Source organism: Coturnix japonica, chromosome 1, assembly GCF_001577835.2.
Source record: "Coturnix japonica isolate 7356 chromosome 1, Coturnix japonica 2.1, whole genome shotgun sequence".
NCBI lineage: Eukaryota > Metazoa > Chordata > Aves > Galliformes > Phasianidae > Coturnix > Coturnix japonica.
The window spans coordinates 35,472,550-35,496,701 of record NC_029516.1 but is presented as its reverse complement, the minus strand read 5'-3'; the positions used below and the strand labels follow the sequence as shown (position 1 = coordinate 35,496,701).

The 24,152-nt window shown below is 38.7% G+C and overlaps 1 long non-coding RNA gene across 1 annotated transcript; it reads right to left on the bottom strand.

Moving 5' to 3' along the window:
* Positions 1–338: 338 nt before the first annotated feature.
* On the bottom strand, positions 339–22,222 carry LOC116653187. Its single transcript, XR_004306652.1, has 2 exons — positions 21,597–22,222; positions 339–2,911 (listed from the first exon to the last, which is right to left on the bottom strand). It is a non-coding gene; the product is annotated as an uncharacterized LOC116653187 (long non-coding RNA).
* Between the last annotated feature and the right edge of the window lie 1,930 nt (positions 22,223–24,152).

The following is a 24,152-nucleotide window of genomic DNA, read 5'->3' as shown; positions in this document are numbered from 1 at the left end:
GGCAGGGGGGGGCGCGGGGGGCATCCCCGCTATACGGCGACCGCCTTCGCCGCGGGTACGGAGAGCGGGGAGCTCCTCGGAGGGGCGCGGAGCCGGCTCACGGCTGTTAGGGCGGCGGGGAGCTCGGTGCCCGGTGCCGTTGTCGAGCCAGGCGGTGCGCAGCCCTCCCGCTGCGGCGCGCCCGCTCCGCTGAGCCGCGACCGTGGCCGGCGGGGAGCGGACCGTGCGTGTGCGCAGGTAAGGGCACGGAGCGGTTAACTTCCCCGCCGCGATGCGGCCGCTGTGACCCGGAGCTTTGATTAACGCCGCTCTGCGAAATGTAACTGGGACGAATTCAATTAACGGAAGCACATTTCTTCAACTTTTAATTAGATCTGTGCTATTTATCTAATGTTTAATATAACACAAAGAGCTGCCTGGGCTCCGGAGGGAATGGAAAGAGATGTGGATGCAAGTTCAGCTTTCAAAAACACGACAGGATAAAGTTCTTTGTTCTTCAGCTTGTTTCAGTGCTGCATCCGTACCTCAAAGTAATGGGAAAGAAGGGTAAATTCATTGGCAAAACTGTAAAAATAATAGGGTGATGTTTATGGGAGGCTTTCCCATAACCTTGAGCTAGTTTCATGATACCAAATAAGCACGCGGTTCCAGCACAGCCTCGATGCACAGCAGGCTGCTGAGTTACAGCTGTTATAAGAAAACTTGAGTACATGGTAATATATTCATAACCATGGAGTTGGCTTCACTTAATATGCACCACAGTGACAGTTATCCAAATTATTCTTTAATATGATAAATAGCAAATCTTGGCAAAGAGCCCCTTCTGCGTGCTGCTGTTCACAGGTCGCAGAGTGTCAAGGAGGTCCCAGGCACATCTCAGAAATGGGCATTTACCTGTGCTGTCAGCAGAACATCACCCTGCAAGTCCCCAGCCCTACCGTGGTGGTGGTATTTGCCTTCAGCTCAGCTCAAATAATAAACATTTTCTGATCCCCTCATTGCCCTGAGGTCTGTTAGTCATGTTATTAATCGTGAGGGAGTTTTGTTGGGAGAGAGAAAAGGGAAAGAGAGGGAAAAGGAAAGTGAGTGTCATATCTGCTGGGCTGTATAGAGGAGTCGTCGCAGTGTAGATAAGAGAATAAGAATGAAGTATAAAAGTAGCCCTAAAGAGTGTTTACCATTGCTTTCTTGCTCTCTGCTTTTGCCAGACCGTACACAGACTGCTACATACAGACAGATATATGGAGAGAGAGATAAAAGGATGGGTTTGGTAGGGTCTGGTGGGTCAAGGGGAATAATGCACCTCATCTCCACTTCTGAGCTTGGTAATTTGCACTGAAAAATCAGTGCCAAAGTTTCCTTCTTCACACACCCACTTGCTTCATTTCCTCTTAGGCCCAGTAGCTTCTTCATGCAAAGAGAGGTCTCCAGTCCTGTGAGCAAGTTCTGTTTAACCACTGCATCCTCGACAAAATGGGCAGTCACCATCAAGTCATGTTGTTAAAGAAAGCTTGTGAGGCTGTGGCCCTTGAGGGACAATGAGCACATACAAAATGGGTGAGGAAATTTTGGAAAATCTAGGAGGCATTTGATGAGTGATTGGAGTGCTGGTCAAACACCACCATTCACAAAGTGCAGATCATTGTGTGTAGGTCACTCTGGAAGTAATTTCTCCTATTTATCTTTCAAACTACAACAGACACAGAGAGCACAATAATACTATTTGATAGAGCAAATTCTCACCTACACACCTATGCTATTTTTCAACATAGTCACTGCTATTAGCTATGCATTTTCATCAGCATGAACAGGAGCCTGCATGCTATGCTCATAAAAATCTGCACCAGAGGAGGTGACCCATTGTTTTACAGTGGCTATGATGGTGCCATTGCTAGGAAAATGCTGCCCACACAGTCCAGCTTTCTTCAGCTTGAATAGATGGAAGTCAAAAGGCAATAAATCCAGACTCTATGGTACTTGTGGTGGGACGGTCCAACCAAAATTGGCAATGTGCTCCACAGTCTTCCAACTGGTATGAGGCCTGGTGTTACCATGTTGCAAGAGAAAGGTTGTGTTTCTCTCTTTCCCAACTCTAGAAATTCAAGCCTTCAACTGAGACAGTGCAGTGATGTAGTTGATGGCTTGTCCAGGTCCCAGGGAAGTCAGAAAGATCACTCCTTTCCTACCCCAAAAGACAGTGAACATCACTTTATGTGCTGAGAGCTGCATATTGAACTTCTTTTGATGAGGAATTTACATCACCACCCCGTGGACTGCTGTTTTGACTCCACTCTGTAGTGGTGATGCTTCTTTTCCTCACAAGTAATGATGTAATCCAGGAAACTGCTTCAGCCTTGTGTTTCTTCATTAGGTACATATGGTGTTCTTTTTGTTCCTTTTTGAGCATTTGTGGGACCCAAGTGGCACAAGCTTAGCAATATTTCAGTGTTACCGCCATCATTTCCAGTGCAATGAAGCTCCATACACAGTTCCCTGGTTGTAATCTGCTGATTCACACAGATGAGCTGATTGAGATGCTTTGCATAGCTGCCCAGAACATGGCTTATATTTCATGTTGCTGTCCACTGCTGAAACTCACCATCCACCACCTCACTGTGCTCGCGTCCACTGTTGGGTATCCAGAAACATTCAGCAATTGTCTATGAAGGTAAATGGGCATCAGTTTTCCCACATGGAGGAATTCATCTGCACTTCCATGTCAGATGGCATTTTGTCAGACTGCTCCTCTGCTGCCATCTGTCACACAGCAACAAAATGCATTGGAATGTTGGTGGGAAGGTCTACTACCATAGCATCAGCATCTACCAACATAATAAAATAGGAGGTATTGCTTTCCGAGCAACCTTTGTGTATGTATTGTTCTTATTGTTGTCTCTTGCACAGTTGTGTTCTGTCATGAGAAAAAAATAAGAAATATGCAAAACCAGGCAAAATTACGTTCCAAAACAAAGATATAGTCCATTTTTTAATGTGCATCAAAACAGAATCTTAAATAGTATCTACCATTTAGAAATTCTATCAGGAATCCTGATAAGTCAAACAAAGAAACTGACTCTGAATCATCCTTCATATTCCTTGTTTTTAATTTAGACTTTGACTGAGCCAGAGGTATGGGAGCATCTGGGAAGAATTTGAATAAAAAAAGCAAGAGCAGAAAGGGTACAGTGTTTGACTTTGCAATTTCTATTTTCCATTCTCTGTATACTATGGCTTCAAGATAAAAGCTCAAGATTAGAAAGCAATATGAGCTGTAAAAGCTAGGTTTTGAAAGTAAAAGACTCCCATTTGCTCTATAAACAAGAAAGAAGCCTGGGCCAAAGTCAATGAAACTGAAGTAATCTCAGGCCTGTCCTGGCAAGTTTTATGGCACATAAAGAGCAGGTACTACAATGGCAGTTACTGAACGGAGGCAAATTCAGGAAGGACAGCACTAGTAGCATATCAAAGCAGCAATCAGGGCTCTGGCTTTGGGGTCAAGCTGCCATCAGTTTCCTTCTGCACATCAGCTGCGTGTGACCAAGTATCACCACTACCACAATCAGATGTACAAGCTGGGAAGCCAGGCAAATCAGGAGGGCAAATCAGCAGGAGGTGAATGAGTCAATGATATCAATGGCTGTTAGTGTACTTATCAGTCAGAATTTAGAATCATAAACTAACAGGAATTGAATTGTGTCATCGTGAGGAAATTATTCACCAAACTTGTGTTGTCCAAAATCACAGCTACCTATTTCTAACTGACAGACATTTTTACTTTCTACATCACTGTGACATTATTTTCTTCTTACTTTTACTTTGTTTTGGCCTTTTCTAAAGTTTTTCATCATAAGTCTAAAGACAAAGGAATTACTTTTTGCTTGGGGGAATGGGACAGTAGTTGGTTGCACAGATGTCTGAAACTTCTCATCTTAGCAGATGAAACACCCACTCTTTATTGTTTGTATTCCAAGTTGATGCACATCCAAGTGCTAGCATGTACAGCTGAAAATTAAAAGCTTGGAATCCGACTTTAGGATGCAGTCATCCAACAGAGTTCAGTGATATTTCCACAATGTATACTAGGTGATGCTAATGTATTTAGGAGGTACATTCTTAATCAGGAAGCCAAGTCTGCATTAGGAGAACACGAAACATGAAAGCAAAGTGAGAAGGATATCCAAGTCCCAAAGGTGAGAATTAACCTTCAATACAACAAATAAATACTGGAGTAATAAAAGCATATGTCATATGAAGCGTATTTTGAAGATGCTTTCTGGAGCAATGTGTGATATTGTGAGTTGGATATATGCAGAGAAAAGTGTTGGGTTTTTTTGCTTTGTTTTTTAATCCCAGCTGAAATTCAAAGGACAAAATTAAATCACTTGTTAGTCCATTGACAGATATTTGTTTCAGTGTGTCATTTTGATTGTATTGTTTCCCTGTGTTTGATCTGTACACATCTGCTGCTGCTTCCTCTGAGTTGTTTTAGCCAGAGATGTTCTCTTTTAATCTGCATTTCTATAGCAGCTATCACTGAAGGCTCCTGGTTTCTGCCCAGGGCTCCTGGACACTGCAGTGGTTCAAACAGAAATGGAAATATTCTCTTACAAGAGAGTTCAAGGGCAGTCAAATCAACCTGCACGTTTTGCAGAGATGTCAGCTGTGAATGCAAGGACATATCTGAGTCAGTGTCAGTATGTTCCCCTGTAGATGGTGCCCCTAGTTCAAGGATTCTGTTTTGGGTTGTCAACTATACTTCCCTAATCTTCCTCCTCATTTTGAAAATCAGTTTTCTCCCAAGTGGTGCTCAGAGGGGTACTCCAGACAAACAGTATTTTCAGTGCAGGTAGGATGAAGGGGACTGGAGTCCTGGTTTCATCTTCAGGCACAATCTACTCCATCAAATGAAGAACAACTGAACCATGACTTCCAGAGCACCGGGGCATTATTAATCTCCAATCTTACTCTATGGTGGTGAGTATTATGGCATCCCCAGTGTAAAACTTTTTTGTCACTCATGACCATATGCATCATACAGGTGACTGTGTAATAAAGTTTAAAAAAAAAAAAAAAAAAAAAGTGGGATTTCTAATTTAATTTTGAGGATTTAGCCTTCAAAAATCACACACACACACAAAAAAAGGGCTGTGTTTTCAGCCCAAATATGTGGAGGCTCAGGGGGGAACTTACTGATGTCTATAAACACCTGAATATAGGCTGAAAAGAGGATGAAGCCAGGCTATCTTCAGTGGAACCTGGTGCCAGGACAAGAGGCAGTGGGCACACTGGAACACAGGAGGTTCCCCCTAAACATCAGGAAACACTTCATATATAACAGAGCAGTGAAATATGTTACCCAGAGGCATAGAGGAATCTTGGAGATCTTAGAGAGCTTCAAAAGCTGCCATGGTCCTGGGGACCCTGCTCTGGGTTTCCCTGTCTGAGCAGGAGTTGTACCAGAGGGACCCAGAGGGCCCTGCCAACCTCAGCCATTCTGGCATTCTTTGTGATAGATATCCACATCAAGAAAGGTCTTTTCCAGTTGTTGTAATACACATCCCTGTCATTCCACAGTCTCCACTACAAAATAAGAATGATTCTGATTCAGTTTTGAAAGTCTCAGATGAGTTGCCTGTGCAAAATATGTTTAACACCATTATGAGAGTAAGGGTGAAAATGAATATTAGAAGATAGCACTGAGATGTAGATGAAAGCTTATGGATTCAGGCTTCCTGAAATTGATGTCTCTAATTTGAGATCTCCACAAGATCTGTATCATGCAGAAGACACGTGAAAAAGAATTCCAAAAGGCCAGCCCAGCTCCAAAGCATGACAAGGGTTACTGTTCAGCTGTTCAGAATTTTCTAGGAACATTAATATGATGAAAAAAATAGGAGAGCTACTAGGGTACAAAGCTAGTCAACATATTTTAAATTTCAGAAAATACATTGTGCTATCAGTGCTATCAGATAAGTAAAATCTCAGAGGAGTTTGTTTGCATTTAGTTCACACAGTCATTTCATTTGAAAGCACAGTGAAATTATCCTAGTATTTATAGTTTAAATCTTAAACTATAAAAATGTCAGGTTTTTTTTGTTTTTGTTTTTGTTTTTGTTTTTTACAGCAGTCACCATTTCATAATATTTTCTGTCCTTTTTAAAAAATGTATTTATTTCCTTTACAGAAATGCAGTCTCTTCGTAGTTCTCATGTTTAGACTACTCTTCAGCATAAAAGCTTGCAAAACACATGGATAAATGAACTGGAAATTATGTCTCATTAATACAATTAGGAAAGAAGGGTTTTTAATTTCAGTTTCTTCATAGCTATGTTTTAGCCTAAAAGCAAAGAAGTAAACTAGTTACCTCTGGCAATTCTGTCTGTCAGCGCCATTTTATTTGCAAGCTAAAATGCTTGTTTTGTTTCCCACATTGCTTTTTCTATAGCATCTGCCATAGCCTTCAAACCACAAGAGCAGAAGGGAGTAGAGCTCTCTGACTGTAATTGTGTTGTTAAGATAAAGTCAGTGGGAATGTCACTTCTGTAAACCCTGATAGATATTTATCCAAGTCAAACCTGAATTTTTAATCATTATAAAACGTTGATTTTTTTTCCCTAGAACTTCCTTGTTTTGTTTTTTTTTTAAAAAAAAAAAAGAAACTTAGGCAAAATCAAAATAAATTCTACCCAGTGAACTTAATTCTCCTCACAGTTACACAGATAAATCAGTAGCAGACCTTCTGTCTTAAAAGTATAACTGCTGTCTCCTATAAATCAAGCTATCTTAGGGACCCGAAGAAGTTAATGTAGCATGGAATAATTTTAATTCAAGTCCTGAGTTTAAATATGAAGCTTTAAGGAAACTGGCTCCAATAGCACACTGGGGACATAGTTTCATCCTTACTGAGTAGTTCTTAGTCTGTGGTAGTACCATCTTCTCCAGGGGCTATAAATTCATGAAAGAGAATCTCTTATCACCTTCCTTTCTGCTTTTGACCTTCTTAGTTACCAGTCTTCTTAGTTTCCTTCTTTTCTGTCCTTCCTGTTCACCCAAGAAGATATTTTGTGATAGCATTGCTAATCCAATGTGTGAAATGATCTGGACAGTCACCATCAGTCTCTTCACCCTTGACAATAAACCTATTTCTACAAAAAATGGGATTGGTCCTTTTATCTTAAAGATGAAGGTGAAGCAGAATTATGACTGATGACGAAGTATGACAGGACATTCTTCCCAGCTGGGTAATGGAAAACTCACTGAGCCATTGGTTTTTTTAGTTCTTGTTTGTATGTGAACACAAGTACCTAATCAGGTATGTTACTTAACAGAGAGAAGAAAAAAATAAAAAGAATTTTTGAAGACTCAAAGAAATGTAAGACAGAGATGATAAAATATAAAGTTTCTCATCACTAGGAGCTCATCCTAGCCCATAGTGGGGTCAGGCTGAGCCTGCTACTTTAAGCTTTATAATTTGATATCAGGGAAAAGTTCAGCCTGGAGGAATGTTTGGTATTAATTAGTTTAAGGATTTTGACCAATATCTTCTTGTCCTTAAGTGCAGATTTTCAAAGAAGTGATTTTTGATGCTGGAATTCTCAATTAAAATGTTCTTTCTGAAGATGAGAGCCCATTTACTGTGAGACACACAGTGCTCTCCTTCATGCCTTAACTTTTTTTCCTTCTGCTGGAACCTATAACATACTCTTTTTCCTTCCTTCCTTCCTTCCTTCCTTCCTTCCTGCCTTTCCTTCTTCCCTTCCTTCCTTCCTTCCTTCCTTCCTCTTCCTCACTTCTTCCTCCTTCTCCTTCCTTCCTTCCCTTCCTTCCTCCACTCTTCCTTCCTTCCCTTCCTTCCTTCGCTTACCTTCCTTTACCTTCCTTCCTTCCCTTTCCTTCTTCCTTCCATCTTCCTTCCTTCCTTCCTTCCTTCCTTCATCTTCCTTCCTTCCTTCCTTCCTTTCCTTCCTTCCTTTCCTTCCTTCCTTCCTCCTCCCTTCCCTTCTTCCCATCCCTCTCCTCCCTCCTTCCTTCCCCCTTCTCCTCCACCTCTCCTCCCCCCTCCCTTCACCTTCCTTCCCTCCCTCTCCTTCTCCCTTCCTCCCTTTCCTCCCTCCTTCCTTCTTCACTTCTTCCTTCCTCCTTCCTTCCTCCTTCCTTCCTTCCTTCTTCTTCCTTCCTTCCTTCCTTCCTTCCTTCCTTCTTGTCTTCCTTCGCTGCCTTACCCTTCTTGCTTCCTCTCCTGATCCTTCACCCCTGCTTCCTTCCTGTCTTCTCCTTCCTTCACCCTTCTTCTTCCGTCCCTTCCTTCCTTGCCTTCTCCTTCCTTCCCTTTCCTTCCCTTCCTTCCCTTTCCTTCCCTTCTTCCTTTCCTCCCTTCCTTTCCCTTCTTCCCGATACTTCCTTCTTCCCTTCCTTCCATATCCTTCCCTTCCTTCTTCCTTCTCTTCTTCCTTCCCTTCCCTTCCCTTCCTTCCCTTCATTCCCTCCTTCCTTCCTATCCTTTTCCCCCTTCCTTTTTCCATTCCCCCCACTTTTTCCCTTTTCCCCCCCTTCCTTCCATTCTTTCCTTCCTTCCTTCCTTCCTTCCTTGCCTTCCTGCCTGCCTTCCTGCCTCCCTCCCTTCTTCTCCCTCCTTCCTTTCTTCCTTGTAGGGGTGGCTGTTTTTGTGGGTTTGGGGGTCTTTTCTGTGTGTGTTTTCAGGTCTTCTGACCTTTTCTAACTTTTCTAACTAATTCTTCACTTTGATCATTCCCTTGAAAGTTAATAAGCTTTATGCCTGGCCAAGCTGTTTCTTTAAAGGAAAATTGTCATGCCATTTTTTGTTACACAGGTTAATAAAAAATGTTTGACTTTTTCAAAAAAGATTTCTATTGTATTCCCTTGTACTTGAATTTAAATAGAACTTGTTTGATTTTTCTTGCAGTTACTTCTAAAAAAGCTTGGCAGCTTTCTTTGAGTAAAAAAAAAAAAAAAAAAAAGGTTATTTGCTGAAGTTATTTACAGTTTAATTGCCAGTTTAATTACAATCTAATGTCTCATTTACTGTGACACACTTTACTCTGCAGGCTGAGCTGAAATAGATTACAGAAGTCACAATGGCAATAGATTCACCTCTGTCTGCAATTGGTACTCTTGTTCTACTGTCAGCAGAACAGCCCTGAAAAACAGCACTGACCCTCTAGTGGTGATCAAACATTGGAAACATTCCAGTCAAACTTACTGCATGTACTTCAATATTGTCATGCTGTTTCATGTCCAGGTTTTGCCATTGACTTTAAGTACTGCCCATCTGTTGGGGAACACATTTGGAGGCTGTCCCACAAGTGGCATCTTATAACATAGTACAGAGACTAGCTGGTACTTCCAAAGTGTTTTGGCTGGCTTCACTGTGGATGCACCATTCCATGTGTGTCCAGCTTATAGTCCTCCAAAGGGATCCCAGCAACCTATGTACCCCCGTGCAAGGACATCTAAGCCTTACCTATGCACAGCATCCATTTAGGGTTCTGTTCCTGTTTCTGGTTCTGGTTAGAGAGCTACATGAGAACAATGATTTTAGATATTTATGTGTTAATTTCAGATATGAAAATTTACTGCTAGTAAAGTGTATTCAGAATTATAAAATAACTTAGACTGGGAGGGACCTTTAGGAGTAATCTGATCTAACCACATACTCAAATCAGGCCTAAACAGGTTGTTCAGGGCTTTGTACCACCAGTTTCTGAGTGTCTTGAAGAAAGAAAGTTCCACCACCATACAGGTGGCCCTCCAACAACCTCAGTCTGGCATGTCAGTGTCTTTCTTGTACAGCAGTACTCAAAACTGATGCAGCACTCCTGAGGTAGTCATTCAAGTACTGAATAGAAAAGGAGGGCTTCTTCCTGTGACCTGATGGCTTTTCTTTAGCTGATACAGCCAAAGATGCAGTTAGACTTCTTTGCTTCAAGGACATGCTGAAAACATTTGCGTGAATTACAGCTATAAATTGAAGAACCAAAAGGCTGCATATATTCTTGCCCATCCTTATTCAGAACCAGCCAAAACTGGGGTAGCTTCCTGAAATGGGTTTCAGGGTGGCTATGAGACAACCTTTGCGGGACTGCAACCATCCCTGTTCAGTACAACAGCTCCTAACCAGCTTGCCAGAGGCTCAGCTCCATATAGCTATGTGCTGGTTTTGAAATTGCATGATGTACACTGAAGAACACAAATAAGCTGTTTTGTCCTGACAGTTACTTCTTTGGTATGACCAAGATATGTTTGCAGTCATTTCATTCAGCAGTTGCTCCCATGCAGGTCATCTGCCACTAGTTCTGCCTCAGCCTGTGACCTCACACTCACATGTCTAAGGCTGAGTCAGTATATCTCCAGCCACACTTGGGTTTTTCTGCCTTTCTGAGATGAGAGTGTCAGGGGCACAGAATAGCTGGCACTTGGACAGAATATTAAGAAGGGAACAGTATTTGTTGTTACTGGAGCTGAGGAGTTAGTATTAGGCCTGCTGAAGTCTCCATTTCTGTTACACGTATACAGATGATATCTGAGCAGCTCATTAATGGGATCCATATCCACGGCCTGTTGCTATGTTGGACAGGAGTGTTAAATGGAGGGTCCTGTACTGTGGGGCAGCAGTGGGAGTCCTTAGTCCTCAAAAAGCTGTAGAAGGCCAAAAAAGCAGGTACCTAATACAGTCAGTGTTGCTGACATATGGTAAATTGGGGTTTCTATTTTTCTCCCACGCAGTGAGTAGAAATTGCAAGTATGTAATAAAATCCTGCCATTTGTAGCTAGTTGTACAGTCTCTGTAAGTGACAAAAGGTCTACAGGATGAAAGGTATATCCTTTTCTCTTGTTTCTAAGTTGTATCTCCTAGAGTGGTGATCAGCTGGTGATAGGAGCACCCTTTATAGCTCCAAAAAGTTGAGAAACCTTGTACGTGAGGAAGATAGGGATTGGAAGCCTCTGAAACCATTCAAGTCAATTACTCTGTTATCCTGACAGCAGATTTTCCCAGTCCAAACTAATGACCAGAAATGACTAAGCCTGAAGGAGTGATGACTCAAAATAGCTTCTAGAATCAGGATCTTCAGAGGAATATGCCATACACTGGGCATATGTGATTATTCTCATCCTGAAATGCAGTGTCATCCTGACAACCTGCTTTCAACTGTTCCCAGCCTGGAAAGGGATGTAGTTCCACTAGCTGCAATTAATATCATTTGTTTGAAGTTGCCAGTCAGAAACGAATAGAACTTGCCATGACCCAATCCACCCTCTGGGCTTGCTTAACAGATTTTCTCCAGGTTCTCCTCGTGGAGGTTTGGAAATCAATGACCACTGACTGGAAATTTAGAGTGGCTGGGGCGATATGTGTCTGAGGATTTTGGGAGATATAAAGTACTCCACTGCCTGGGATAATCACAGAGTATGTCTGAAACAGCTACTGAGTTACAGTGAATGCAAAATAATGGTTTATAATGATTTGCAAGTAATAAGATTTTATAGTCAGGTGAAACTAATATGAGTCATGGCATGCTTTCTTGACACATTCTGAAGATGGCAGCAGTATGGAAGCACCAAGGTGTTGCTTCCAGCAGCAGGACAAATTTAGTCCATGTATCACCTCTACAAATACATATATATAGATGGATAACTTGTTGCAGATCTAGATTTGTACTTATTCTTTGCATGTTCATTCAAATAATCCAACCTTGAAATAGACATCACTGCATCTCTTCCTTGCTTTCTCTGTCTGCCTTATCATCGTACACTGGAATCTTCCTTTCCAAGCTGCCAGGCAAAGATTCATGCTGAAGTGAGAGAGCGGTACCTGAATTTTCTACAATGAAGTATTATGCTTTCTAATATGCTCACTTGTACTACAGAAGTAGTAAAGCTACTACTGTAGCAGTAAAGCTAGTACAGAGGTAGAAAAGTGAAAGCAGTGTAATATAAGAGTAAAATAAAAGTAGTATGTTTAGTAAAAATAGTCTATAAAATAAAATATCAAAAATAAAATAAATAAAGTAGTAAAGCTAGTATAACAGTAGTAAAGCTAGTATAGCAATGAAGAGATTCTTCTAGTAGCTTGAGAACATTCTGTGAGTTAGAAGATTGTTTCGGAGTTGAAAGGAGTTTAGTGCTGTCTGGAAAAAGATGAAAAGGTCTCTTTCCGATATTATTCTTTTTAACTTCAAGGGGTTGCTGGAATACCCTGAAGCAACCTTAAAATATGCAACAGTCTCACTTTCTGGAACTACATTTTTAATACAATTTCAGTAGCAGTTCCTTCTATAGTTCCTCTGTCTCCCAGAATCTTGTGTATATTTATTCTTCAAGTTAAAAATATAAAAATAAAAATAAATGTATTCTTCCATGAGAGGAAGTATAACAGAGTAATCTTTGTCTTTGGATCATACCATTTGAGACATAATTGGAGGGCTGACTGAATTAGGATTCACCTAATAAACCACAGAGAAGTGCCTACTGTCACGATAAACATAATCTCTGCAGCTCTTGCTGGAGCCATCAGCACTATCTGACACTGAATATTATTACTATTCGTCGATATCCTCTGCCTCAGGATGTCATTTCTAAAATGATTTTCTCATCAGTATTTTTTCAGTTTTGGTTTCTTATCTTGATTTCTGTATCCCTAACAATATTTATAATGTTCCACACAGGAACTGTAATTAAACCCTTTCTTTGCACTGTGCCTTCAGCCTCTAATGTGTTAATGCTAGAGTCTTAAAGTAGGAGACTAAGAATCCTCTACTGTAGACTTCTGGGAAGATTTTCAGCGATATATTCTGATCTGAATCATGTAATCTATTGCACTGACATGTGACTATGCTGATAACAGAGAACCAAGATCTCTCTAAAGATATGACAGGAATGTGGGACATTTGTGACTTAGAATTTATAAAATGGAGTTCTTGGTGGGAAAACCCAGATAATCTGAAACTCTTTCCAATTCTTCATAACTAACTGATCCCATATCTGTTTTTATTGGTTATGTATTTGTGGATAGAGTCATGTAAATGAAGGTATTTTTATACTTCAAGTTTTATGGCCTTTGTTCATCATAGTCTGAGAGATGTGTTTGGCTGTGAGAGTACTTTTTATTACTATCTTTTAGTTTCCATGTCTTGTTTGTATTTAACATCATTTTGTTAATTTTTTCTTTCCCTAACACTGCATGTAGTATCTATGTAGGTCAGTCCAATGGTAATGCCTACCATTTAATTCCATGGATAAATTAGGAAAGGTAGCATAACACTATTTGACAGAGCAAATTCTCAGCTACAAAACACTATTTATCAACACAGTCACCACTGTTAACTATGCATTTTCACCAGTGATGAATAAGAGCCTGCATGCTGCACTTGTAAAAATCTGCACCAGCAGAGGTGACCCACTGTCACCACTGCTGAAACACATCATACACTGCCTCATTTTGCTCACATCAACTGCTTAATCTCCAGAAATGTACAGAGAACAGCAATGAATGTCAGTAGGTCCAATTGTTTTCAGCAAGAAATGCAGAATTCAGTAGCAGACCTTTTCTTTATCTGTACTTCCATGTCAGACATCATTTTATCAGACTGCCCTTCTGCTGCCAGCTTTTGCACTAAAACAAAGGGTAATGGAATATTAGTGGGAAGGTTCAACCTCTACTACCATACTACCAACATCCACCTCTGCTGTCATGGGCCAACATAATAAAATATGAGGCATTACTTTTGGTGAAGTCCCCACAAATTGCATTTGAACTAGACTTCCTGTATATGATTCACTCTATTCAGATGGCATTATTTAGCCAAAATTTTTAACTTACTAAACTCTTCAAAAAACCTATTGCTTACAAGATGATTGGCTATTTTGGAACATACAATTGTTGTTTCCCATTTTGTCATTTTAATGGTCTTTAGACAGGCTTAATAGAATCTATACTTCTCCAATTAGAACTAATTTAGGTCTGTGAAACTATTTTGATCTTTGACTACCCTAAATTGTCAGATTCAACCCCTTTTTTAAAATGTATTAATTGGCTTCTGATTCTTTACATATTCACTTGATGGCATTGACCTCAAGAATATTGGCCCTTTACTTGTTCTAGCAACGCAATGAAATGTCAACTAATAAGTTGCTGAATCTCAGATCTTTTTCTAGAAATACTCTTATTTTTTAAAAATTATTCCCTTGACATGTTGCTGTTGATGTAACATTCAGTTTTAAAATAATGCTTATATTAAAGTTATCTTTGTGTTATTAGTGTTTGCTTTAAAGTGAATTTCCCACTTTTTCTTAAAGTCCAAACTATCCCCAGTGTAGATAAGCACAAAAACTCTGCTTGTAGTTTCTAAGCTCTTAGTTTCTAAAAACAGTTTCACTCATTTTCACATCTCAGAGAATCAGGTTGGCTGTTTCCTTGTCTGAACCAGTTTTCTGTTAAAACGAAGGAAGCTCTGGGACCTGTGCTCCAAACACAGAGGTTAGAGAAAAGTTATCATGTGCTGGGACACAGAGCTATGCTTTTACATAGGATTGAGGTCCACAGTGTTCTTATTGATGCTGAGACTGAATAATTTAAGAAAGATATCTGGAAATGGCTAATGGCCAGCGTCACTGTGCTGGAAAAGTGAGGTGTTAGAGAAGTGAAGGATGGCACTGAAGGCGCTGGATCCATGTTTTTGTGCTACAGCTGTCTGTGCCAGGACATCTTGATTGGAACTGTTGTACAGAGTTTGGGATTGTGCGCTTTAGGCAAGGCTCCAGGTAACAGAGCATCCTGCTCTTCCTGGACTTGGAAGAGCAAGCCTGACCCCACTCCAGCACTCCATGTGTTAGGTGAGTGGCTCAGAAATCTCATTCACATCAGGGCTGTGCCTGCCTCGAGCAGTATGTTGCAATCGGTATAACATGAATACCAATCAGAAAAGACTCAGTTTTAAAAACTGATTTGCATGACGCCTCTCTCAGCAGCTGTCAGGAGCATCTAGGTTGGGCTAGAACCATATAAAATCCAGCTCATATACTAACTCTCAGATGTTTTCTGTTATTAAACTGCCAGTCATATTATATCACTAGAACACGTTCAGCATAACTGTTTTGCACTGACATCCATGCATTTCTGATGCTTATTCTGCAGACCTCCTTCTCCCTGATTTCACCATGATTTCAGCCTTCTGCCATTTTTATTTTTAAACAATTCATAACTTGTTTGAAAGTCAGTCTGCTTATATTTTAAAGCAGATCTGCTTTCAAATCAGAAGAAATGGCAGAATCAGTGTAATATAGCTGACAGTTAGGCAACTGGATATTTGTTTACAAAATTCAGACACTCTTTTTCCCCGGTAAAAATCTGCAAGCCAGTTTAATAGTGGCTGTTCTCCAAAACATACTTACTATCATTTGAGAAAGTAAGTTGTATTGAAAACAAGTTTTGGGGAATGAAGCAATAAGAGATGAGTCACACAGCTTAAACTGCATTCCAAATTAAAAATAATGTACCACATTTCATTTATTTGCTATATTTCAATTTCACAGTTCTTAAAAAATGGTGCACATTGATATTATAATTTACGCGTAGCAAAAACACCAACTGAAAATCAGAATTTTACTTCACTCAACTCAATTTATCTTGACATTCAGCACTCTTCCTACAGCTCCACTCTGAGCTTCAGGATTTCAGGAACTTTACAGAATTACTTCTCACTTGTTTTACATTTATGCCTTGCTTAAAAACATTGCGCAGTAAAGCCTAAAAAACCCTCACAGACTCACTGAAGTACCAAAAAGTACAGTAACAAATATGATACACATTTTCATATTTTTTTAATATTTCATTTTAAAGCAAGTCCTTTGGAATTTAGGAGTTGATATCTTATGTTTGAATTGCTGCAATTGGCAATACTAAGGATCCTCAAATCCTGTGCAAATGAGTTGCAGTGTCAACACACAGAAGTTTACATGTACTGAACTATTAATAATTCTTCACTGGAAAGGAAATGAAAGATAAGCAAAAAATCATTTGACCTTATATGTCTGCACCAGCAAAATATAATATCTACTTAAGGTAAACAATGAGTCAGTATTCTGATATTCTATCAGAAGCTACAGCAGCTTCTAAACAAAACAGAGTGTTATCAGAAAGTACTGTAGCAGAATCTGCCTCGAACAGTCAAAAAAACATTTTTCTCTTTCCAAGATATCATCCTGTAAAAGTAAAAACTAATAGTACTGAAGAGATACCTCGGTTTTTACAGGAAAAACTGAATAAGAGGATTTCATCTGATGATCAGGATGACTGCATGTTCTGGAAATTTCCCAGCTGGCTTTCTCACGGGATGCCTTTTCCTCTACTGTAGCATCATCATCATCTATCAACCTGAATTTGTATAGGTGTGGCAGCTTTGTGCAGTTTGTCATGAATGTACCATGCATTCTGGCATATGTTGAACTGATAGATTTACTTTATGTGAAAATGTAAAGTCATTAACTCTACTGCATAACAGAAGGCTCGTTTTTATGCTTTTGTGCTATCTGTGCAATCATTTCATTTTGCCACAAGTTTTAAACTGGACCCTGACCATCACCAAGTAATATAAGAATTCTCACATTTCTTTTCTACAGTGGTAGAACATAATGACACATTTTACTGTTGGAGTAGGACATGAACAATGTCCTACACATTTCACAGGAAGCCAGTTCGGCATTCAGCCCATGAGATTCTAGAGCTCGAAGTCAAGAAAGATCAGGTGTTAACCTCATGGTTAACAAATTTAACCTCTTTATCTCTAAGACTACTTGAATGTAGTAGTCTTCTCTCAAATAAGGTGATTTTCTCAGGAAAGTACATCAGTTATTCTGAGGAAATAAACGCATTAATACACCAGCTCAAAGCAAGAGGTTTGTCTCCTTGATGAATGATTTTGAGTCTTCCAGACAAAACAATGCTAGTGCAATAAAGAAGAATCCTGTCCTGCCTGAGGGCAGTATATAAAACTAAAGGGCACTTGTATAAGGAAACTTTACTTTATAAACTATTAGAGAAAAATGGTAAGGAAAAAGCCAGAAAAGAAAGCCTTACTGGCTACAATAGGTGTCAAGGGTCTTGATTCTAAAGTGGGCTCTAGGGGTGTTTGTTTGGCTATAAGCCGAGCTTTCTAGATTCAAAATCAACTTTGATAACTTGGTGAATTAATAAAAGGATCCATCACTGAACTGATTCTCACGGGTTAGCAGGAAGTCTTTTGGCCTGTTGGTTGTAAGTAGGACAGACATCAAACCAGGACTGTTTTTGAGATATTTTTAAAATAGAAAACAAGTTTTTATTTGCCTTTCAAACAGGGCTTAATTTTGGCTTATCTACCTTTTTCTCTGATTGCCTGCCATTTTCTTCTTTTACCCTCGCTATTTGTCTTCTTTTAAATAGTTTTTTTCTAGTACAGCTCCCCAAAATATTTTTGATTCAGTGCTGTTGGCAGAAAATGTCAATCTGTTTTAAACCACATTCTATAGAAATATATTTATTTCAATGAAACTACAGCTGAAAGCAATTATGGACTCCAATTTGGAATCCCTGTAACAAAATTTAAAAAATCCTGGGAGCTCCTCTAGCTTCTAGGTTTTAAGTCACTGGTGTTCACTTGGGAACTGAGGCTGTGAGTTCAAGTCCTACTTCTGTCCAAATTGGAACTGGAATTGGAAATGAACATTGGATCTGGGTTATCTGCATTTCAGGAGAATGCCCTGCTCAGCAAGCCAAGAAGTCAGCATCCTATACTCAACTAACATTTTTCATTTAAACAAGTCCTGAATATGAGGGGTTCAGCTTCATCCATGCAACACAGGGGGCACTTGTACCTGGCCCCCACGTTCTGCCGACTGTCTTAAATTATATGGCAGTTCAATGATGCTGTTGTTTAATCCAGCAGCAGCTCAGCACCTTACACCTGCTCACCCTCTGCTCCACTGCTACTGTTGGATAGGGGAGTGGACTGGGAAAAAAAAAATGTAGAACTTGTAGGTAAAGTTAAAGACTATTTACTCAGAAAAGAAGTAATAGTAATGATAGCATGCATTTACCAAAGAAATGATGCACAACACAACTGCTCACCACCCGCTGACCAATGCCTAGACACTTCCTGAGCAGTAGTGCCCCCACACCCTGGCCAACTCCTCCAGTATTGTTGTTCAGCATGACACCATATGGTAATTGAATGTTCCTTTGGCCAGTTTAGGTCAACTGTCCTGTTTTGGTCTCCTCTCAGCTACTCGTATAGCTTCCAGTCCCTTTGCTGGCAGGACAGTACGAGAAGCTGAAATATCCTTGGCTCTGGGCAGCACTGCTCAGCATAAACTAGAACACTGGTATGTTATCAACATTGTTTTCCTCCTAAAGCCAAAACATAGGATCTTATCAGATGCTATGAAGAAAGTCAACTCAATTCCAGTTGAAACCAGAACACATGAACCATCTCTCACTTTCAATAGACACACTCTATTCTAGTAAGCAAATAACATCAAGAGCTTTTTTAAACAGCTGGCACTTCTGTGAAGCTCTGCCTCACCACTGACTGTAGCACTGCAGAGATATTAGTCTGGAGACAAGGAACTTGGAGAGGTACCCGGGGAGATGTAAGGTCTCCAATTCCCTTGTCCCAGCCCTATCCTCAGGTCCAAGGCTGGAAAGTAGTGAAGAGAATGAAAATGGAGGACTTGCCTCCAGATAAGATAGGAAACAGAACTTACCTGAAGCAGTTTTTCTTTTCTTAAGGGAAAAGGCTGGTAAATGGAAATTTAAAAGTTCGTTATGTGTTTGAAAGGCTGAACTCTGTGTTTTTTTTTCATTCTCTCCCTGGGTTTACAAGTCTGAGCTATTTTCATCCAAACTAGAATGAAAAGCACAGGCAAACTGGCATGTGTGGCAGCCAGCTTCTCCCTATCTCACATAGGCCTATTATAAAGGCCCAATTTCACTTGTCTTCTTTTCCCCAAAGAGACGTTAAACTCAGTTTTTAAAGAGTTTTACCACATAATCAAACCAGCTCAGCACAGCAGACATTCACATCTTTTTCCCATATTATTATAAAGTTTGCTTTCAAGTATGTTTGTAGCCCATTGCATTTTGGGAATTCTAGAGATTATAAATAAAAGCATCTTCTCTTCTCAAAAGAACCTCCTGGCAGGCTCTTCTAACAAATGCTTCTCTGCACAACATTAGAGAAAGCAGTATAAAGTTCACTGTTATGGGAAAAATGATCCTCCCACTTATCAAAGAATCATTTTAGGCACGTTAGTTTAAGACATACCTTTCAAAGGCTGATGTTTGTAAAGCACAACAAAACCCTTTATCTTCTTGATGTATATATTTGCTTTGTAATTTCTATGCTATAACTTCATTAGTTTGTTACTTGCTTAGCTATTTTCTATACACATATTTTCTAAAGCGCACAGATCCACATCCAGACATAATTTGTTCACCTGATAGTGTCATATGGGCATGACCTTATCACAAAGTGCCAGATGGATATGGGCAGGCAGAAGAGCTATGTGAAAAGTAAAGATTTTTATTTGAATGTCTTGACAAAGCATTCTGAGAGATAGGAAATAGTGAAGGCTAGACTCACGCATACAAGCAAGCCAATGGGAAATCCCATTAGGTCTTCCAGCTTTGTCTGTTCTATAAAACGGCAATTTTCAGTTCAAATAACATCATTAGGATTTCAGAAATAAAATAAAATGGTGGTGAGTAAAATCATTTAATTAAAAGAAAAAATTCTGCTATCCATGCAGTGTTATGCAATGCTTTGGGGAGAGCTGGTTATGTAGCACTCAGAAACACAGAGAATTCCCGGAAGAAGTTCACCCAAATGTAAACGATAATGACATATTCAAAATGTCAACTAACTGGTTATACAAGACGCTTTTATCTGAGTTTTTAAAGTGCATGACAGGTGTCTTCTCTCTTGCATTTCCACAACAGAATGAGGAAGTTCAGAAGAGAAAATGGGAATTAATCATAACTGCTGCTGAAATAAGAAGATAATGACCAACAGCCCTCTTTATTGATAAGAACATTAACATTTTCCATGGGTAAAATATGTACTTTCAGGAATGTGGCTCACAAACAGAAAATCAATATAGAGAAGTTCAAATTCTGCTGCCTGTGTACTAAATGTTTGCTGACTGAAATAAGAACTTACTAGGCAGATCTGCAATCTACTGAGTTTTGCAATGCATCTCAGAATCTGGTGTAGAAGTAGCCCAGCTGGAATCAATATTTGCGATGTCCTCCCACATGCAAACTAACAAGAGAAAATGAGTTTTTGAAAAATATGGGAAATAGTTTATAAAAAGAGTGCTTCTTTCTCTGAAGAAATGGTCTCCCAGTTGTTTCCAGAGCTGGCTGCTACAAGAAATTCAACACATCACACACATCAGCAGGGAAGAAAAAGCATGACCATGGCTGTTGTTACAAAAAAAGTTTACGAGCCCCTTCTGGAAGTTTCACCCTCAGAATCAAAATTGTAAGACAGTTTTTAGAGCACATTCCAGTTTTGTAACTGTTTACCTTTAGTACTGTCATATAGATGCATGTTTTTGCTCTTGCTAAATGCCACTGAATTAAATTAAAAATATATAGGCTGTTATTTTTCAGAATCAAAGACTTTGCATAACATTACAGTGGGAACTCAAGTACCCACTGAGTGCAGCTTTAATTTTATAATATTCTGGTTAATAATGTCCATTAAAATATCCATTAAAAGGCCATCACACTAATCTAACTGGAACATATAATAGATGCCACTGGAAATCTTCCATTAAATTAATGTTTGAAACTTAATGTCTTAAATAGATGTTGTTATTAACAATATCTTAAACAGACACTTTCTTTTTCATGAAAGTGTCTGTTTTAGATATTGTTAATAACAATAACAATATTATTTTAATTAATACATTAATTAAAACTATTAATATTAATTAAGCAAGTATTAATTAAAAGCAAGTGAAGACTTCATGGGTAAAAAGAATTTCATACATAACAGACATCAAAATATTAGCAGTAATAAAATATTTTCTTCTTTGGTCCTCCGACTTTTATGTTCCACCAATATTTTCCTCTTTAATATTAAGATTTTAACTGCACAATGTAATCACATAAAATGTCAAGTGGATATAAAATACATGCTACAAGGATAGATGTATTCTATATTTCTTTCTCATACATAATTTTTAATACAAAGTTCAAGAGAACCATTAAAATGTCCTTTATGTCCTAGTTTTATTTGATGCTAATTTCTGTGCACTTGTTGACATATATATGATTTTCATTTATTTTTTCATTCATTTTAATGAATAATTGTTTTTAAATACAAAAAGCTACTGAATAGCAAGAAAAGAAATGGCAATATTTGTATCATGATATTTCACAGCTATGAGACAGAAACATATTGTAGATCTCATCACATATACTGATGAAGAAGCTGAAGTGAAAAACAATAGAAAAGCCAAAAGACATGTCTCATTACAAACACTATGCTATTACATATCTTACAGGTAATATTCAGGTTAATACAGCTTTTCCTCACCTTGAAGTGGAAGCTCAGTACTCCCTGAACCCAAGTCATTACAGGAGATAACTTCATTTTTCAGCTTGAAAGTTGTTGCTTTCCTCTGTCATCTTAGAGCTGGAAAAAACATTGCAGAAATAAATACATGGGAAAGAAAATATCATGAAGATAATGCTAATAGTCACATCTCCGATAGGGAACAAGATTTACATCACTTTGTAGACTCATATTTCCTGACATTTGTCCTAGCATATTATGATCAAAGAACTAAAGCAGTCACTGGGAAACACTGCAGGAAGGATTAAATTAAATGATTATGTAAACTTCCAAAGGAAGACGACTTCCATTTCACATTCTGGCTGCTAGAAACCTTTTAGAGTTTATTTAGATACTGCCTCTTTTTCAATATAGCAGGCTCCTGCTCAGGGACTCCCCAGTGCTTTTAGCTCATTTTATCAGGTATTCATCACCCTACAGTTAACATCGCTTTGAAGCAAGCTAACTGCCAAACTAGCAGCTGATACTTGTAAACCCATTCACCAGTATCAGTCAGGAAGATACCACAGCTGAGCTGCAAAGGATAATGTCACATCCAGTCCACTGAAGCAATGCTAGGTTGATGGGTAATTTAAAATCTCAGGGACAACAATGAGGAGAAATGATACACTGTGTGCTAAATCCACATAGTTCTAATGAAGAATTACTCCAAGAAAATAGTAGAGTTTTGCATTTAAAAGTCAAAGAATAACTCCCTTGTTCTAATCCCTGTTGCTTTATATATTTCAGGTGGGGAATTCAATTTGGTGAAAGCTAAGTGAATAGAAAACTGAAAGGATTTTTAAAACAGATTGGACAGTTTTATAGCCTATGTAAAACAAAAATAATCAAATCTTATTCATGTACTAACCTGATTATCTTCAGCTACAACACTGCACAACACACCTGGTTGTAAGGGAATGGAAGGAAGGCTGCAAAAGTAGATGGATAATATTTAGCCCAATGCTGGCTGGGATTTTTCCTGATGCAAAGAGCAGAGAGTGAGCAAGGATGATGTTCACATTAACGGATCTTTCCTTAAATTGAAAGATTATATGGTGCTTGATGAGTTTAATTTATTTGTAACTTTCTACTTTCATTTTCATTTTATTTTTTAGAATTTGTTTGCAAAATGCCAGAAACTAATGATGAATATACACAATGCTATTTGGTAGCTGGCGACCACCAAGTTCTCTAAAGAAATCTTTGTTTCTTAACTTTCAGCATTTGAACACCTACACCAAACAAAATAATGAAGATTCAGACATCAATAATCTTGGCTTGAAATCTGTAAAATTTATTTTTTTCAGTTAAAAAGACAAGTAATGGGAAAAAGAAGTTGTCTTAGCTTTCGTAAAGTTAACTCATACTGTTTTACCTGTGCATCTTGGATTAAAAGAGGAGTAGACAGATGGTATATTAATGACTGCCAGCTAGCAAAGCTACACATTATTGTGGAGTTGAGTGGTATTTAAAATTTGCCTCACTGAGGTTCTCTGAGTTCACCCTTGTTTATCTTTAATTTAATTTATCTTTAATTTAAACTGATCTCTGAGGAAATATTTTGTTTACACCTTATTTATAGTAGTCAGTGCTTTAGAAACAAAATCATGGGTGAATGTGTGTGAACTGAAACTGATTAAAATTTTGTAGAAATGTTTGCAAGCACTAATGCAGTAACATTTTTATTAATACTTTAAATCACTGCTTTCAACCATTTATCAATTTATAACTAACAAGGCACTTTTATCAAATTAAGAAATTCAGTGGTATTTTAGAAATATTTCAGCCAACTAACCCATATGTTGTAATGAAAAATAAATTCATGAACTTTTATTAAACTTCTGGCTCTCACAAGGAGTGGAAAATATCTGCTTTCAGATTTGAAAAGCTGAAAGGATTTTAGATCTTTCAAAATAATTATTTTCACCTTTGAATCATAGAATGACATGGCTGGAAAGGACCTACAAGATCATCTAGTCCAACCATAGTTAATGCAAATAGAAAGGAAACCCCAAGTCATGCACCATCTTTCTGACAACAAAATACTTAATATGTTGTATTCTAATGGATGATTCATTACTCTTACTTTGTGGATCCCCTCAACATTAAAGCACACTGCTGAGCCATATATGAGCCAATGAACTGAACTGCCAAACTTTTCAGAACAAATATAACCACTTAGTGAATATTCCTTAATTTTGGTGGGCAAGCTGTCTGTGAATCTCTGTGCATTGGCATCAGTAAGCAGCAAGGCTATCATGGAAGAAGTGGCTGCAGAAAATAATCTTGGATTGAACGATAAAGATGATAACAATTCAATTTGTATTTGTAGAAGAATGAAATGCATTGTAAGATAACATAAATTCTGTTTTGACTGGACAAAATTGGATAAACTTTGATAAACCAAAGGAATTGTTCAGTTTTAACGATCAGGCTTAGGACTCCAGGGCTCTAATGCAGTGAAAGATTTACTTTTTTTTTTTTTTTTTTTCTCCAGTCCATAGATGCAAAACTGTCTGCTATTTATATACCATA